This window comes from Oncorhynchus tshawytscha, unplaced genomic scaffold (genome assembly GCF_018296145.1).
Source record: "Oncorhynchus tshawytscha isolate Ot180627B unplaced genomic scaffold, Otsh_v2.0 Un_scaffold_3920_pilon_pilon, whole genome shotgun sequence".
NCBI lineage: Eukaryota > Metazoa > Chordata > Actinopteri > Salmoniformes > Salmonidae > Oncorhynchus > Oncorhynchus tshawytscha.
The window spans coordinates 646653-661861 of NW_024609812.1; the positions used below are offsets into that span (position 1 = coordinate 646653).

Below are 15209 nucleotides of genomic sequence, written 5' to 3' on the forward strand. Positions count from 1 at the left end.
ACAATTTGATTTGATAGGTTTCACGCTGTACTGTCATTTGCAGATGGCTACGGAAGCCTATAGTTTGATCGTCCAAATTTCAGCCATGCAAGGTTATAAGGCCAGCATTTCATAAACTTCACTGTGGAAAAGGTGAAAGTTGATATGCTTCAGTTTGCTGCCTCATGACTGGTTTCTCATGTCTCCAGCGATCACAAGGTAAAATCTATATATTTGTTAATGGTCACTTATATTTACAATCCCCTTATCCAAACGGCTTACTCTTATCAATGTGTAAATTACACTGCATGGAGAATGGTGTTATTTCTATAAAAAATTAAGTAGATGTGGAACTGACAGTTTGCTCGACCTTATTCATTGTTTCATTGCATGTAAAGGTGGTGGAATTATGAGAGAATTAAGTCAAGGTCAGAATACATCTGTAAACACCTCAGACACAACTTCATTTCTTTGATGTCCACCCCAAACTATTAGTGGGTTAATAGCATGCTATTCTCATGCTTAAGTTCAAGGTCAGAATACGCATAGAGAGAAAAGTGCACAGAAAAAGGGAATTACCCACTGGTCAGTTCAGCGTCTAGTTTTGATTTACATTTGGTTGAGTTGTCAACTAACGTGAAATCAAAGTGAAATCAATACAAATATCTCCATGTCATTGGATTTAGGTTAACAGTTGGGTGAAAAAAATACAAAATCCCTTAAGTTGAAGACTTCTTGCAAATCAAATCCGTTTTCTCCGTTGATTCAACATCATCACATTGAATTTTGTGGTTGAAATGACGGTGTGGTTGAAACTTTGATTCAAACAGTTTGTTCCCAGTGTGTATGTTCCATTTACACTCGCTTTACCCTCTAACTATTTATGTTCCATTTACACCCGCTTTACCCTCTAACTATTTATGTTCCATTTACACCCGCTTTACCCTCTAACTATTTATGTTCCATTTACACCCGCTTTACCCTCTAACTATTTATGTTCCATTTACACCCGCTTTACCCTCTAACTATTTATGTTCCATTTACACTCGCTTTACCCTCTAACTATTTATGTTCCATTTACACCGCTTTACCCTCTAACTATTTATGTTCCATTTACACCCGCTTTACCCTCTAACTATTTATGTTCCATTTACACCCGCTTTACCCTCTAACTATTTATGTTCCATTTACACTCGCTTTACCCTCTAACTATTTATGTTCCATTTACACCCGCTTTACCCTCTAACTATTTATGTTCCATTTACACCCGCTTTACCCTCTAACTATTTATGTTCCATTTACACCCGCTTTACCCTCTAACTATTTATGTTCCTAGATAGTTGAGAGGTTGACCCTCTCAGGAACAAGGTAACAATGACATACCAAGAAATCACCAGAAACCAAGGAAACATTAATCATGGACTAAGGGCCAGTACCTCAAGGTAAACCAATGCTTGCTGCCCTTCTCTACAATGACTTAGAGGTTGATCCAAAAGGTTGAACAAAAGGGAAATGCAATAAATACACAGAAAATACCAGGAAATCCAGGAAACCCAGGAAATATGAATAATATCCCGAATTGGCCCTGGAGACATCAGGAGAAGTGTGGGAAGTATGAGTGTGAGAAATGTAGGCTAAGACTGGCACAGCACCTGAACAGGAAATGACTCTGAGTACAATGGACTGCATGAGGAGATTCTCAAAATAATGTTGTGCTTTTAAATGATTTCCCACAACTACGTGTGCGTGCGTGTGTGTGATTGTTTCAGCAGTGCTGGAGGCTGACTCCTGGTGCTCACTCCACATACACACACATGCATGCACATGCAAACGCACACACATTGCAAATACAGTCTCATGCAAAGGCACACACAAAACTAAAAGAAATGACACCATCAATAACTATAATGTGATGATTCTCCTATCTCACAGTTTCAATGACAACATTGCAACCACAACCTTGAACCAATGAACAATGACCCACAAATAGCAGTTATAGAGACTGGGGGGTTTCTGATGGCAATCCCTGAGTGTCTGTCAGATTCTAGGAGGTGTATGTTGGCGAAACCAGTTTCCAGGAAGTGACCATTAGAAACAGATGGGTCATTGAGGAAAAGCCCCTGTGGGGAGGGGAAAGTCATCCGTCTGGCTCTAAGGTGACACGCAGGTATGGGGAGGAGTGATGAGCCTGGGTGTAACGATGACGTTTGGCACTGGTGGGCACGGGGGGTGAGTCACGACTCCATTGGGTGGAGATGGAGGGGGTACATGGGTAAAATGATCCACATGTTTCCACCTTTGTCTCTGGTTCTGACTAAAAGTGGGTGCCTACTGGGAATGTAATTGTATCTCAGAGGACGATGCAGACTGAATGTCAAGTCATAGAGAGAGCCACACACTTGGCTGAGATAAACTGTCAGTAGTCTCGGTAACACAGAACGAAATTTGGTCAGATGCTCGATACCATTTTTGTTAAGTAGTCTGTCCCCGAGAGGCTACACTGTCAGTAGTCTACTCCTAGCCATCTACATCTACTCCTAGCCATCTACATCTACTCCTAGCCATCTATATCTACTCCTAGCCATCTTTGTTCATTGAAACTGTTTATACACTGACTACAGCTTCACTGGTAGAGAGAGAGAGAGAGAGAGAGAGAGAGAGAGAGAGAGAGAGAGAGAGAGAGAGAGAGAGAGAGAGAGAGAGAGAGAGAGAGAGAGAACTGATGGATCAAATTTACCATTTCTGATTGTTTTACCTTTCAATATTCAGCTAAATCAACAAGACAATATATTAATCCCAATGAAAATATGGCAATCAAATGTCCCCTTAAACTAGTCAATTGCAACTTGGGCATGTTGGGCCCCAAAATAAACAACAATATGAAGAACGCATGGCATGGACCATATTTACATTGGGGCTCCAATCTTGTTTGTATTGGTGGATAAATATGCCACGAGCGCATCATAGCACCACACACACACACACACACTGTTAGTGACATATCCACGTACTCCTACCCCTCAGCGACTATATGACAGAAAAAAATGTAAAACGTTTACAGACATACAGTACATGAATGCGTGACATGCCACACACACACAACATGCAGACAGACACAGTCAATTACACATATTCACTTTATCTCTCTAACACTCTCTCTCACGCACACACGCTCACTCAATTACACACACACAAAATACCATGGGGAGAGGCACCAAACCTCATAAAGGTCATCCTTACAGTAACATATCACACATACACAAACATGCACACACACACACACTCACACATACACACATGCAGGGCTAGAGCCTTATTGAGAAATAAATGACACTTTTCAACCATTGATCCCCTGAAATGAAATGGATTCTAAAACCCTAAACCAACTTGAAATATCACCACAACATGTTGTAATGGACGTGGAAGTAACGCACGGTCCCTAGCAAGCCAAGAACCACTTTAACCAGCCCCTAACAGAAATGCTCTGTCCACAGCTAGGGATGGACAGGTCATCTGTAGCCAGTATGGGCCTGTATGATGTTTTTGTGAGTGTTTTTTTGTTGCACAGAATGACTATTATTTGGCAAAGAATAGGGGTTTCAAGTTGGAAAAATTGGGCGGGAAGATTGAGGGAAAAAAATGGGCCTGTGTGTTAGAAATGCCGAGATGATTTTGGGACCCAGTCCTCCCCTGTCCACAACCCTCACCAGGATACCCCCATTGGTATAGTAGGCCAGGCTGCTATCAAGGCTATAGGGTCATTATAAACTGTGTGACTGCTGTTGGAACCCTCTATAGAAAGCTGGACAGTATGATCACAGGCATGGGGGATTGGCATCACATGACTGGCACTGCAAGTATCATATCAGCTGACATGCAATTATAGTAAGATCAATACAATGACGTTTTCCATGTGTGACATGTCATCACCTTTGAATAAAAACAAAGGCCTATGAACAAACAAAGTCATTATTGGCAGAAGAGCTCTCGAGTGAAGGGGGGCTCAATGTTTGCATTCTACAGTGGATTTGGAAAGTATTCAGACCTCTTCCCCTTTTCCACATTTTATTATGTTACAGCCTAATTCTAAAATGGATTCAATAAAAAACAATCCTCATCAATCTACACACAATACCCCATAATTGTAACGGTTTTCTTCTGCTGAAGGAGAGGAGGACCAAAATGCAGCGTGGTCAGAGTTCAACATGTTTAATCAAGACCATACACGAGAACACTACAAAATACAAAACAACAAATGTGAAAACCGAAACAGTCCTATCTGGTGCAAAGACACAAATATGGTTCCCAATCAGAGACAATGATAGACAGCTGCCTCTAATTGAGAACCAATCTAGGCAACCATAGACATACAAAACTACCTAGAAAGGAAACAGCCCCATAAACATACAAAACCCCTAGACCCTACAAAACACATAAATGCCCCATGTCACACCCTGACCTAACCAAAACAATAAAGAAAACAAAGATAACTAAGGCCAGGGCGTACAAATAATGACAAAGCGAAAACAGGTTTTTAGATTTATTTTTAATTTTTATTACAAACAATAAATGGAAATACCTTATTTAAATACGTATTCAGGCCCTTTGCCATGACACACAAAATTGAGCTCAGGTGCATCCTGTTTTCATTGATCATCCTTGAGATGTTTCTACCTGTGAGTCCACCTGTGGTAAATTTAATTGATTGGACATGACTTGGAAAGGTAACCAAGAACCCAATTGTTACTCTGACAGAGCTCTAGAGTTCCTCTGTGGAGATGGGAGAACCTTCCAGAAGGACAACCATCACTGCAACATTCCACCAATCAGGCCTTTATGGTAGAGTGGCCAGACAGATGCCATTCCTCAGTAAAAGGCACATGACAGTCCGCTTGGAGTTTGCCAAAAGGAACCTAAAGGACTCTCAGATCTTGAGAAACAAGATTCTCTGGTCTAATGAAACCAAGATTGAATTCTTTGGCCTGAATGCCAAGCGTCACATCTGGAGCAAACCTTGCACCATCCCTACGGTGAAGAATGGTGGTGGCAGCATCATGATGTGGGTATGTTTTTCAGCACCAGGGACTGGGAGACTAGTCAGGATCGAGGGAAAGATGAACAGAGCAAAGTACAGAGAGATCCTTGATGAAAACCTGCTCCAGAGTGCTCAGGACCTCAGACTGGGGTGAAGGTTCTGTGAAAATAGCTGAACAGCGATGCTCCCCATCCAACCTGACAGAGCTTGAGAGGATCTGCAGAGTAGAATGGGAGAAACTCCCCAAATACAAGTGTGCCAAGTTTGTAGCGTCATACCCAAGAAGACTCAATAATGTAATTGTTGCCAAAGGTGCTTTAAAACAACAAAGTACTGAGTAAAGGGTCTAAATACTTACAGTGTATGTAAATGTGATATTTCATTTATTTTTAATTTTTAATTGGCAGACGTTTCTAAAAACCTGTTTATGCTTCGTCATTATGGGGTATTGTGTATAGATTGAAATGATTTAATCCATAACAAAAGGTGGAAAAAGCCAAGGTGTCTGAATACATTCTGAATGCACTGTACATGAGCTGGGTGCGCTTGTCTCTGACGTGTGTGTGTGTGCGTTCATGTATGTAACAGTGCCACGGCCATCGTCTCTCAACTGTCAGCACCACTTGCTCTCTGGTGCCACATCACTCTCTAACTGCCCCTGGGGTCGGCGGCCATTAATGTCTGTCCCTTGCACCTTGGCGGAGCGCAGCGTGTTGAGAGGGGAGAAGAAAATAAATGTGGCAGACGCAAGCCGACCTTCCACCATCTGGTTGGACTAATGAGTGGGGGGGGCGAGTGCCCCCTTCTTCTCCTTTTCCCTGCCCTACTTCCTGTTTGTGCGCAAGATCGGCAGCTCTGGGATCCACACACACTATTCTGAGCTATCAACTGTGTCACCCAGCTAAACATCTGACCCGCTAAAGTGGGGCTCTCCTTTCCATCACCTAAACTCAAGCTTAGATGTCTCTATTAACACGCCGTGACATCACACACGTTTCCATGGAGACAGCAGAACCCTTCACCGGGGGGGGGGGGAGAGGAGGACGCGTTCTATTTGATAATGACTTGACTGTACATTGACTGTACACCATGTCAAAACAACAGCTCCAAGGTCGGAATGATTGACAGGGAAAGTTGACCAATCGTACGTGGCATTGGATGATAGTGGCTGTGTCACTACAAACCAAACTCCACTTGGCCAGAGAAAAGGGGAGTTGGCTTTTATCAGCACAGCAGTGATCAAACGAGTTGGGGACATGGCAGCGTAACCTTTCCGACTTTTTACTGGGGCCGTCTGGTTTGCCCAGTGGTGTGTGTCGTCGTCCGGTATCCTAAGCAGGATAGTGTGTGTCGTCGTCCGGTATCCTAAGCAGGACAGTGTGTGTCGTCGTCCTGTGTCCTAAGCAGGACAGTGTGTGTCGTCGTCCTGTGTCCTAAGCAGGACAGTGTGTGTCGTCGTCCTGTGTCCTAAGCAGGACAGTGTGTGTCGCCGTCCTGTGTCCTAAGCAGGACAGTGTGTGTCGTCGTCCGGTATCCTAAGCAGGACAGTGTGTGTCGTCATCTGGTGTCCTAAGCAGGACAGTGTGTGTCGTCATCCGGTGTCCTAAGCAGGACAGTGTGTGTCGTCATCCGGTGTCCTAAACAGGACAGTGTGTGTCATCATCCGGTGTCCTAAACAGGACAGTGTGTGTCGTCATCCGGTGTCCTAAACAGGACAGTGTGTGTCGTCATCCGGTGTCCTAAGCAGGACAGTGTGTGTCGTCATCCGGTGTCCTAAGCAGGACAGTGTGTGTCGTCATCCGGTGTCCTAAGCAGGACAGTGTGTGTCGTCATCCGGTGTCCTAAGCAGGACAGTGTGTGTGTATGTGTTTGTTGGGCTAACTGGTGTCCTAGGCAGGATTATACAGTATGTGTATGGCTGTCTGCGTGTGTGAGACCATCCGGTGTGGCCAGCGGAGTGGCCTGTCCACCCCATGGCCCCTGGCAACCATGTATGTCTCAATGACAAGGTCACTGCCAAAGGTCGCTCTCTCTCGCTCTCTCTCTCCCTGTGGGGCTGAATGCCCTTGAAATTCCCTGAATACGCCCAAGACATGTTATTTTCCATAATATGTCCAGGTAAAAGAGACTCAACTCTATACTCTTCTGGAAGGTTGGTGACCTGTGGACTTCAGAGTCTTGGGAATTCCAAGACGGACGTTCAAGAAACTCTGTGTTCACTCCTGATGGGCCCATCTGCAACACAATGAGTAGTCATGGGTTGACAATCATTGGACAACTATTAGCCTATACCTACGGATATCCCCTCTTTGTCCTGTCGTCACAGCAGAATAGGCTGGATAACCTCTGCTGCATCCAGATTGATATGAGAACTGGCTGTGTTCTACGTTTAACACTTTTTGGTTACTACATGATTCCATGTGTGTTCTTTCATAGTTTTGATGTCTTCACTATTATCCTACAACATAGAAGACAGTAAAAATAAAGAAAAACCCTTGAATGAATGGGTGTGTCTAAACTTTTGACTGGTACTGTATGCTGATTCCATGTGTGTTATTATATTATGTACTGCAGTCATGTCTGCAACACTACAGTAAATACTCCAGTAAAGTCTGCAAAAACACTACAGTGAATACTAAGGTATTTAACCATAGTATACTATAGTATTTAACCATAGTATACTATAGTATTTAACCATAGTATTCACATAGTATACCATAGTATTTAACATAGTATTCACATAGTATACCATAGTATTTAACAATACTATAGTATTTTTCAGGTGGGTAGATGTGAAGATATGTATTGCTTTCAACCACACAAACAGCAGCCTTGACTGTCTGTTCCCTCCACCCACCAGGGTGAAAGTGTGGACCATTAGTCTTGGCAGTCACAGGGCGATCGTGTAGATTGGTAGTAGTGAACTGTCGGGCCACACAGGTGACAAGGGGAGGCAGAGCTGCTATAAAACACAGGGTGAAACCAATGTGTCACTCTCATTCGACCAAAGAGGAAGAAATTATTAGTTTCCTTCAGACAAATCCCTCACTCCACAACCCAGCCAGCAAGCCAGACATTGAGGATGTTGCCACCATAGCTGTGTGTAACCCGAGACGTCGGTCCCCGCCCGCTGCCTGCAGACCACCGTCAGTTTGAAAAAACTCAAGTGTGTGTCCCTCGCTAGGACAGATGACACGCGCCGCCGTCTAAAAGCAGACCGTCGATAATCAACGCCTCAGTGTCTGCGTCACTTCTCACATTGACCTGAGAACAACCAAGACCGGTCTTGACCGGTTGTGGCTGTTGATAAGGCTTTGGCGACACCCTGTGATAACTTTTGGTATGATACCTAACATGTTGAGGGATGGGAAGAGGAGCATGTGAGAGGGAGCACCTGTTTAGGGAGTATGCTTGGGCCAAAAGCAGTGGGGCACAGTAGGGGTGGAGGACAGGGCAAGCTGTTAACTGTAGAGATATGTACTGTTTGTAAAGATGAGGGGAACAGCCGCTGAAACACTTTCTCTGCACCCCTCAGCCATTATATTATATGACCATGCATGTAAATCTCTACTTCCACTCCAATTGAGACACTGCGTTCTGTCACTGTCTCTCTCGCATGGTAAAATAATCACCCACAGTAACAGACTGAATGTATGTATGCTAATAGTGGCCCTTATTTAACACGTGGGGAAGAATTATGCAACAGACAAGCCTCCACGCCACCCCTCCACCCTGTGCTATTTTCATGGCAGCTGACAGATCTGTGGCTAACGACAACTTCATCCTTCGACATTGGACAAGCAGTTCCACCTAGTGGATGTAAAAAGTGTTTCCTCATACAGTATAATGTCATTCTCCTGAGGATGAGCTGGCCAATCAGCGGTCTAGAGGAGAATGAGTAGGCCAATCAGCGGTCTAGAGGAGGTTGCGTCGGCCAATCAGCAGTCTAGAGGGTGAGCTGGCCAATCAGCGGTCTAGAGGAGAATGAGTAGGCCAATCAGCGGTCTAGAGGAGGTTGCGTCGGCCAATCAGCAGTCTAGAGGGCGAGCTGGCCAATCAGCAGTCTAGAGGAGAATGAGTTGGCCAATCAGCGGTCTAGAGGAGATTGCGTTGGCCAATCAGCAGTCTAGAGGAGAATGAGTAGGCCAATCAGCGGTCTAGAGGAGGTTACGTCGGCCAATCAGCAGTCTAGAGGGTGAGCTGGCCAATCTACTCCCATGAATAGTATTACCACACTGTTGGAGCTAAAAACAAACACATTTCGTTGCATCTGCAAATATGTGTACTGACCAATAAAATGTGATGTGTCTGCAGATACCACTCTTATTATACTGCTCAATGTATTTATACACCTGCCCCCATCCACCCTTCCCCAATACGTAAATGTAAATATTGGACTATAAATTGTGCTTTCCTGTATTATACTTAAAGTAAATGAAATAGAATAAAGAATTTTGGCTTATGTTTGTTTTACTTGTTCTTGCATTGAGGAACCTGTAAGCATTTTGATGGATGATGTATTCTATGCCATATGCCATTTGTTTTGTTCATGACAAACTCAGAACTAGATTTGACTGGCATCCACCCACACCATTCGGTTGTTGGAGTACACCCACACTATTCCAGTACAGAAAAACTTCCCTTTAACTCAATTACCATTTTGGAAGGAAAATAATTTCACTCATATTGTAAGTAATTATAGGTCATATTATGTAGAAATCTGAAAACATTGGACCGTTACTTTGACAAAATTATTAGCAATGTTTATATGTCAACATTCAATCACTGGCAAATTAAATTGGCCTGTTACCAGAACTTGATCAGTGACTTGGTTGGAAGATATGTTTCTACATCTGTATGGTAAACCAAAATAATTATGGGCAAACTAGAGCAAGTTTCCAGTTATTTCCTTTAGACTCAGTGAACACAGGAGAAAGGAGAGCTTGGGATGCACTGCAGCTCAGTGATAACCAACAAGGCCTTCGCCCAATATGTTAAATGTATTACATTTGTAGTGCTTTCCGTAGAATCTCAAAACACTTCAAGAGCAAAAAAAACCCACAAGCAATAATATCATTAAAGGTGAACCAAGAGGCTTTGAAAGCTGCATCCTCCAAAGATGGAGAGGGTCAGTTCATGGCTTGAGGTACAGAGCACGGTAGATGGTGATTGAGTCTGAGAAAAAAAAAACTGATCTCTGACGCACTAGGCTAACCAGGTCACAGAGCATTTTGTATTATTCTGTACATAAATCTGAGACACTCCATTTAGTACATGTAACGTTTTGTAAGGTACAGTACGTATTAATTTGTGGATGTACATACCCCTTTGTATGACATGTCACAAATTACAATTCATATCTTACAAATTCTAGCTAGGGGTTAAATTTAGGCGTTAGGTTAAACGGTTATGGTTAGCTAACATGCTAAGCAGCTAAAAATGTATAGTAGTTGAAAAGTTGATAATGAACTAAAATGCTGAAGTTGTCTGTGATATTCAAACTCACCTTTGGGTTGCTAGACATTTGATAGATACACACACTTCATTTTAGCCTTAAGTAACCATACCAAACGTAACATCTCCTAATTCCAGTGTCCTGGAATTTCTTGAGTATGTTACGTCTAGTCTAGGAGACCAGGCTGACTAATGCAATGTAACCTTACTCCATACTCGCATAAAAGGATGCCAGTACAACCTACTCTCACTGGCTGTTTTAAAGTATCGGTCTTACTACTACTACACCAAAAGGCTTTTCAGTCATCCATGGAGGGAAGAGCATGTCTGCTCTCAACCCTAACTGAAGGAGGCCTACAATAAAAGGCTGCAAGACATGTGGACAATCTCAATTGCATACCCCTCTTCCTCAAAACCCATTGGATGAGAAAGCCAGAGGTCCCACCCCTCTGACCTTCAATAGATTTGAGACTGCAATTGAGCTCTTTCCATGGTGGTGGAGTATTTCTGGAATCTCTAAACAGAGTAATACAGAGGGCATGTAAGTACACCTGTGTATGAGCAGGAGATCAAAAACTATTGCTAGCCTACAAATTGATGAGGGATTAGTTTCTTACTCCCTTTATGAAAGGAAATACAGGGAGTTGTCTCATACGAGGTTGTTACCATCTTGTCATTGTCCTAATGCAGTCATGTTTATCATGGGTGAGCACTGACAGCTAAACCTTAAACCATTCAAATTCCCTCAGAGTTCCATAAAGCAGGGATGGGCAAAAAACATTCTGAACTCGAGGGCCTCAGTCGCTCACAGGTCTGAGATTCTACTAATTTAGCCATTGGGCAGAGAAATGGGTTTACAGCTATTTTGATGCAAATCTAAACATTGACAGGGTTGCGATGTTGGCAGTAATAGCTGTAAACAACTATTAATGGGGATTCGCGGTCAGTAATCACTAGATCGCTGGCTAGACATAAACCAAAAAAAGTTCTGCCTTGAGTGACCAACAAAACTGCTGACAACCAAATTTGAAATTGAACCATGTGCATTCTACCTCAGTTCCTAAAAATACACATTTCTGGCCACAACATATTAGTTGAAATACCAACATGTGAAATCAGAGTGACACTAAAGAGCTTCAAAGTACAGAAAACTATTAACAAAGTGGCAATATGAGAGACTTTTATTCACAAGAGCATTTAACTAGGAAGTTAGGATCTCAACATGTCCAGACACATACAACACATTTACACCGATGTCATTGGCGACATGTCTTTAAACAAACGTTTACATTAAGTAATCAAAAAAGGATTGAATGTATTTGCTATGGGTAACATCTGTAATGAGTGAATATTACCCAAACTTGCATTTGGTAACATGATTGCTAATCAAGTCAGTATTACCCATTAAGTGTACATTAGAACTGCAACACTACATGTGAAGTGGACTTGAAACCTTACTTCCTTCCTCAGTCATCCGCACGTGTCCATCGATCTGGCAACAGCCGAGCTGATTGCAGTCAGGTAGGAGGCAAGTAGGAGTGACCTGAAAAAGGCTCGCACAAGAGTAAATACAGCAGATGGCCGTGAACACATCTGGGTACTGTGTATACAACCAAGTCGACCAAAGGCAAATTACTCCATATCTGAGACTACACCTGTAGTGAGGTCAATGAAATGCAACCAAATGAAGTCAAATTGCACCATAGAACCTTGAACCTGGATGACTCCACTACCTGCCACGTTTACCTGTTGGTGACGCAGGTTTACCTGGGATACGTTAGCGGTGGACTCAACTTCACCGGAAGCGACGCTGCGAACGAGCGCCCCCTACTGACAGGCAGCGTCCGGTGCGTCGCTGTGAGGACAAGGAAAGCCCAAAATGTAACATGATTGTGCAATAGACCATAGTCAAATGAAATTCAAAATACATTTGTTAACGTTTTTAAATTAAACGTTTTCACAAAATAAAAATAAACAGGCAGTAATTAACTAGGGTCTTATTTACAATAGACATCTTATTTACAATAACCTTATGCACACCTTGGTTTGCGAGGTTTAGAGTCAATGCATTGGTCAGCACTGCCACAGACTGGTTCAAGCCTGATCAACATGATTCAAAATGGAGATACATTTCGTCGAAGTCCCTCTGTTGAAAGGCAAGAGAACTTTCACACGCGCTCCTGGGTGAAAGAGAGGCGCTAGAAACAAATGAAACTGGGTGCGACTTGAACTGGTTGGAACTGGTGTCGATGTGCATGTCGTCGTATACAATGTCCATCAGATACTGGGTTGTGTTCTTTGGCGCCATTGCGCCTAGCGGTCGTGTAATTCTGCCGATATTCTCGGTCGTCATATACGTCATCTCTTCGCCGTTGTCGGTCAAAAGTTGTTCTTGGTTGACCAGTTTAGTGAGTACCCTCTTCTGTTCGTAACGAATGTATTTTTTGAGAGTGGCTTTGACAAGGTTGGTGCGCCACCGTTTCAGGCCTTCCTCGGAACTCAAATGGAGAAGTTTCCTCAGTCTGCACTTTGAAAGTTTACCAGATCTTCTGGAGCAGCATGGTTTCAGTACTTCGAATTCCACTTCAGTTTCCATGCTCTCCAAGCACATTTCACAAAATGTTGAAAAATAAATCGTGTCTGTGAGTCGTTGTAATATCAACTCAGCCAGCTAAATTAGCTAGATAATTCACAACTATACAGTTGGATAAATTCAACTGAATCAAAATAAAATGTTAGAGGGAAAAAAATTAAATGCAATTAACGTTACAATGATGCGTCTTACGAACAAAAATGTAGTCAAAAGATTAAAAAGCCACGATCCACCTCTCTGCAAAATGGAATGAGCCGTAAAACGTTGACAGCACATCGCTATCTTCTGAAAAGGAAGTTCCCATGATCCTTTGGAGTAAAAATATCTTCTTCTATGAGGTTTAACAGCGGTTGGCATCCAATTTGCTGCATTACCGCCACCTACTAGAGTGTGTGAGTGTAGTGTTCGAAGGTAGGGTGTTTATTTAATACATTTGCCCTTTTCAAGCAATAAACACCCTACCTTCGAACACTACACTCACCAATTTCAAAGTCATATAAAATCAAGTTAACACCACCCTACTCCACTAATTACATGTATTTATTCCTACCTCATGCCATCATCCTGAAAGGATGGGACATCACCACTTAACACACCCTGTAACTCTTCTTATGTCAAGTCTCACACACCCACATACCTCTCTGCAGCTGCCACCACGACCTACATTTTCTGGGACTTCCATTCCATCCCTGCAGTACAGTTGATAACAATTTCTACAAATGCTAAAAATCCAATCTTACTGAAAGGTATCCCACTGTTTGGCTTATCCCTCTGTACTGGTATAGCTCAACTAGTCTCAACACTCCTCCCCATTAACCCATCTTCCTCTACTTTCTTCACTGCCTCAGAACTTCTGCACTACTCTAACCCTGGAAACCTCAACCTGCCTCTCTCGCACGGGACATTTCTGATCCCCAGCTCCATGGGCACCCCTATAATTAACACATTCCACTACTTTCCCCAATACTACACATTCCTTTGTCTCATGCCCTTCTGCACACCTTGGCCCCTCCCTCCTAGACATGTCCATAAGCTTGACACCTGTGACATCGTAATGTATTCGGCTCGTACAGGATCATTTATATCTCCGAACTTCACTTTGTCGGGCAAAGACTCAACTTCAAAACTAAAACGAACAGACAATGACTCTTCCATTTCCCCAATCTCGCCACCCTGTCTGCATTGCATCAAACAACGAGCATCACATACACCGGGAATCTTTCCCCTCAGCTGGTCAACTTTTATATTTACTGCTACCCCAGTTATCACTCCTTTCATTGGTGCCCTTTTCTTGATAGCGAAACAATTCACGTTCTTTGCCCCCATTTGTTTTACTCCGAGCACCTTCTCCCTCTGACCAACAGAAACACAAACAATTATCACTAGACCCCTTCTGGTTACCCTCACTGATTCCACTTTATCCAACTCTTTTTTTCTCCCACTGTGAAAACACAAATGAATCAGCCAAAAGGCAAGAGTCCACTTTTTCCATAAACTTCACTCCCACTGTCACAGACTCATCTTTCTCCTGATCCTCGGTGCATACCTCGGTCCCGATAACTTCACCACACCTACCACCTCCGATACTTCACCCTCATTCACTTCCATTTCTCCTCCTGTCTTCAGCTCCCTCTGCTTACACTTTCTATCATTCCTATTTAACAAACCATCTACTTTTTCCCACCATTTTTATCCGACTCAAGCTCACCCTCTTCTTCCCTCTCTCTTAGACCTCCTCTCCCTCTCTTTTCCCCTCCATTCCTCCTACGTTTTCCAAGAATACGTCTCCTTATGATAATACTGCACTACTCCTGACAACCATCTTGTTCTTGTTCTCCATTTCCGCTCGGAGTAAAAACAGTGCCTTCTCTGTAATGTAAAATGATTAGCGCCACCTATACAGGGTCGTCACTAGTTACCACAGCCACAAAGTCATACACCTAGTGTATTTCTACAATTTCTCTTCTTAAAATGTGATTTAAAACCTAACTGTAATCACACTGCTAACCCAATGCCTAACCTTAAATGAAGTAGCATGCTCAGATTCCTAATGACGTCTCAGATTTCATTATTTGCAAACAGGGACAGTTTCGTTGCAAACAAGACACACCGATTTGGGATTGGAGAAATAAACTCAGTAAAAAAAGA

General features: G+C 43.0%; 1 long non-coding RNA gene across 1 annotated transcript; it reads right to left on the minus strand.

Moving 5' to 3' along the window:
• Window positions 1–11634: 11634 nt before the first annotated feature.
• LOC121845998 lies at window positions 11635–14893 on the minus strand. Its single transcript, XR_006082963.1, has 2 exons — window positions 12509–14893; window positions 11635–12323 (listed from the first exon to the last, which is right to left on the minus strand). It is a non-coding gene; the product is annotated as an uncharacterized LOC121845998 (long non-coding RNA).
• Window positions 14894–15209: the final 316 nt, after the last annotated feature.